Raw genomic sequence first — 4837 nt, forward strand, 5'->3', positions numbered from 1 at the left:
TATATATATATATAACTTATACTGCAAGTGACACTTTAGGATTGTCACCAAAAAAATTTATGTAAATACAGATTTCATATTTTCATTGGTAATTTTATTCACTCATTTTACAATCTTACTATTTTGTTAATTGACGGTGTTAAAATAAATAAATAAAAATCCAACTATAAGGCACCATGCAGCATATGGTGCTAAACAATGTAACATTTAAGATAATGTGATCCCTTTGGACACATTTATGGAAAAAAGCAGCATTAAGTTCACCTCTCTTTTTAAAAAATAAAGCTCATGGGGAATCTACATAGGCATGTTGTTACAAATACAGTGGCTGAATAATTGTTAGACTTGGTTTAGGCTACATATTGTTCTTGTTGATATACAGTCAAAGCTATTGAGTTAGCATTTCAAACTAGCAGCTATTCAAGCAGGAGTAAAGCTTTTGTGTCAATCCACTCTTGATTGGTGTTTTCCCAGAAGGACCCAACATGTTCTGCTTTAAAACAGGCTTAGTAAATGAACTGATATGTAACCCAGACAGATGTGAATGCTAGCTGTAATCCAGAATGCTAACTGTATAGCTCATACATTCCCTTTCCTGCAGCTCTACACTACAGGGAGCCTCTAGTAGTGCGGATACATTCTGCGCCTCTTTAGGGACTTCACCTCTAGGCCAGTGTGCCATGTAAGTGCAGACTTCCTGTAGCAGAAATTTACCAGGCAGCAAAACATGGAGCAGTTACCTGTAGCAATAAGCCCCATAAAGCCACAAACTTTTGCTGGGATACCCAAAGCTACGAATCCCCGGTTCTGCAATCCCTCCACAGCGCTCCCTCGGGTGGATGATGGGGAATCGTACACTGCCATCCTGCAGCCAGCCTCCATCACAGTGGTCAAGCTGCTGAAACTTCCAAGATGAGTAGATCTGACCAACCTTCGCTAGACTGGCACCATCCCGTCTGCAGACACGCTCAGCCTCGGCAAAATTAAAAGGCCCCGCAATGAAGAACACAGAGCCTGGAAAAGCAAAAAAGTGAAGTATTTCTAAGTGCAGCATAGAAATAATAACTGTATTTATAATAATTACGTTTAGTGAACAACTGTGATCTGCATAACAAACTGCACTGTTTTCTGGGTGGAATTCCTGTATCTCTGTTATTGACATTCAATTCTCCAGTCTCATCTCCATATTCAACAGTTTCATGTAGGCATAATGGGAGCTCAAATGTCACTCTACTCTTTGTCTTTCCTAAATACAAAAACAACAGAGCTGATTGGGTGTGTCACTTCTAGTCTATTGGGGGAACAAACAGTGACTGTGTTTCTAATAAACAGTTTAGTAGGGAAGATGCCTCCTAACAATCTTTGTATCAGTTTACCTATATACCATTGTAACAATTATTGTTTAAGGAAAGGCTCACCATGGATCTAGACACACGGACGTTTGGGAAGACGATAATATACACTACTATTCAAAAGTTTGGGGTTTTATCTATTTATTTTTTAAAGAAGTCTCCTATGATCACCATGGCTGCATTTATTTGATCAAAAATACAATAAAAATAGTAACATTTTGAAATAATATTGCATTTTAAAATAACTATTTTCTATTTTAACATATTTTGCTGAATTTTCAGCATCGTTACTCCAGTCTTCAGTGTCACAAGATCCTTCAGAAATCATTTGGTGCTCAAAAAACATTTTTTTATTATTATCAGTTGTGCTGCTTAATATTTTAGTGGGGCTTGTGATCTTTTTTAACATTATAAATGTCTTTACAGTCATGTTTGATCAATTTAATGCATCCCTGTTAACCAAAAAAATGTTTTCTAAAAAAAAAAAAAACCTTACTAACCCTAAACTTCAGAATAGTATTTTATAAACAATTTAACATACAGAATGTGGGAAAATCTCTGTCCTAACATTACTAACAGTTTTTGTAATATGTGTGAAATATATGTATATATATATATTTTTTGTCATCATCTGAATCCCATTCTAATCTCCATAACAGCAGAATCCCCATTCACTGACCCTTAGTGGCTGAGGTGAAGCAGAAAGCATCGTAGTGGTCCTGTGTTTTGTGACAGGGCCCGTAACTTCGGATGCCTGATAAAAGTTCCCCTCCACAAGCTGGCCGTGGTTGCAGGACTGGGTAATTGACAGTTCCATCGCTCAGCCATCCAGCATTGCACCAGTCCAACCCTTCAGTCCAGGCTGTAAAGATCGATCATTCATAAGAGTATCACTGTCTGAATTAATATATGTGAGCACCAAACACATAACAGTCTTTGGGAATTTAAATAAACTTTAGCCAATATTGCTCAAAGGTTTATGTTAAAGTAAACAATCTAGGTGTGTAAATATTGTTATTACCCCTGTAAAGCTGCTTGTAAGTGGCAAGTGTTGCATCCTGTTTAGCACAAGCTTCTTTAGCATCAAAGAATGTAAATCTGTAACGACCATGGTGGCTCTGATAAGGAAATACAACACCTGAAATACATGGCCAATTATAATTAATATATTAAAATGTATATATTTAATATACGTAAAATACTGTCAGCCTGTCCTACCTTCAATCCTCAGAGTAATAACGACACTTTCATCCTCAATTCCGTTGATCAGTTCACAGCGGTAACGTTAGCTGCCGTCATCTTCCAGCTCCAGGTCAGTTAGACGGAGAGAAACATCCAGGTTATGTGCATGCAGGAGAGACGCCCGGGGCCCGACTGAGCCATACTGCTTATCCGCGTGTCCGTTTGTTATAAGCACTATGTTTTCCACTCCTTGACTTGGGGGTTCGATTTTGGTCCACTTTACTCTGTAGTGCGATGGTTTGTACCTCATCACACAGGGCAAAACGACTGCGTTTCCACGGTGAGCAGTGACCTCAGCATATACCAGAGGTTCCAAGAGGTATTTTAGCTCTTTGTCCTTGTCTAGAAAAAAAAGGTGTTGTTAAAGCATTGTGTAATTTAATATCATGTGTTAAAATATCTTGTAAAGGCTTTCAAATCATGTTTATACTGTATTATAATCACAAAGTCTCTCATATCAACTAAAGTTTTTAAATGATATTACCTTGTTTATGATGGTGGTATTTTGCAGAGGTCCAAGAGAAGAAACTGGCTGAAATCACTAACACAGCAATAAAGTTCATTGTGGATTTCACCATTTCCCTAAACAACATAATTTTATTTATTTATTTTATTTATTTGTTTATTTGATATTTGATTCAAACAGAAAGCTGTGAGGAAAGAAAAAAAAAGTCTCACCTTAGTCTTCAGCCTCTTCCTTAATTTAAAAAGGACATCCAGAAAAAGTCCATGACAGTAATCTTCTTTCTTCTGCTCTGGTTGCAGTGGAGAAACACACCGATCAGGGTCATCTGACAAGTGTTCTCCTCTGCTCCAGATGTTAATGAGTATCACACTGACTCTCATTGTTTCTTTCAGCGACTCTCTGACAGACAGACCAGGAACGCTTGAAACCAGGAAACCTCAGATGATGGAGGCAACTTCACATTTTTGCGGTAGTCATAAAAGGTGCTGAGGTTAAAAATGTCATTTTCAAGCCCACACAGTGTGTTTTTGTTGAGAAAGCAGAAGAATTAAGATGCTCATTAGGTGATTAAGCATGTTGTCTGCCAGAAACCGGACAACGGATGTGCAGCAGCCCCCACTTTTTTGTACACTCAAGTGACACTTAAAAATGTTGAAAAATACAAAATATAAAACAAATGGTATCTACAAATCATTTTTTTCTATCATTCCGTGTCATAGCAGAAAAAGCCACAGGTCTTCATTTCATCAACTATGAACATGATCCACTAATCTATGATAATGAGAAAGTGTCCAAATACTTTTTTTTTGTCTCAATTTTGAACAAATAATTTTTTGTTAAATATTTTGTTGAAAAGTGTGTTTACAATATATAATACATTAGTTTTATATTTTATTTTTATATTAGTTTTTAATATTATGTGCATTTTATATATGAAGAGTTCAGATGCAAAAGCCTCTAAATGCCGTCTGAAATTTTCTTCTAAAATGAGCATTTTCATCAGGCCCCTATATTTATGTTCAGTTATTTCACTTTAATTGCATAGAAAATTACCTATACATTGCCATTAGAGTAAAATTACTGAACCTAAACATAGCAGCCTGATACAAATTCTCATTTTAGATGAAAATTTCAGATGGCACTTAGAGGCTTTTGCATCTGAACTCTTCATATATTATTCATGTAATATACAGTATTTTATTTTACACAGAAATTTGATTTATTTTTTATTTTTAATTTAATAGTTTTAATAAATTAAGAACAAAGAAAGTGACTTACCAGTGTTATTTCGGTATCACTGAGACGCTGTTATAGTTTTTATTAATCATTTTTATGTTTTCATTTTAATTAAAGTTTTTGTCATTTTGTTGTGTGTTTTTGACAGTTTTTTTGTCTATAGTTTTCATTCATTTTATTTTAGTGTCCTTATTTTAGTAAATAAATGTAAACTAAATGAAAATGAGAAATGTTTTTTTGTTTCCAAATAAATAAATAATGATAGAATAAGTTTAAGTTTTTGCATATTTTATTTGAGTTAACATTTATTTTATTTCAAGTAACAAATGTTTATTATTTTAGTTTTAGTTAACCAAAACAACCCTGTTTCCTACTAGACACTGCATGGTTATTTTAAGAGGTCATATATTTACTGAAATCTGACTAGACTGCTCAGATTGTGCTGTCATAATTGTTTGCATGACCAGTCAGTTTTAGCCATAGCTGACCAGGCCAGAACAGAAAGAGGAAGTGGAATGGGCCATAGTTTGTGCTCTCTTTC

The 4837-nt window shown here is 35.2% G+C and overlaps 1 pseudogene; it reads right to left on the minus strand.

Moving 5' to 3' along the window:
* Positions 1-736: 736 nt before the first annotated feature.
* LOC107741779 (hyaluronan and proteoglycan link protein 2-like) lies at positions 737-3320 on the minus strand (annotated as a pseudogene).
* Between the last annotated feature and the right edge of the window lie 1517 nt (positions 3321-4837).

The sequence above is a fragment of the Sinocyclocheilus rhinocerous genome, unplaced genomic scaffold (genome assembly GCF_001515625.1).
Source record: "Sinocyclocheilus rhinocerous isolate Xijiao unplaced genomic scaffold, SAMN03320098_v1.1 scaffold616, whole genome shotgun sequence".
Taxonomy (NCBI): domain Eukaryota; kingdom Metazoa; phylum Chordata; class Actinopteri; order Cypriniformes; family Cyprinidae; genus Sinocyclocheilus; species Sinocyclocheilus rhinocerous.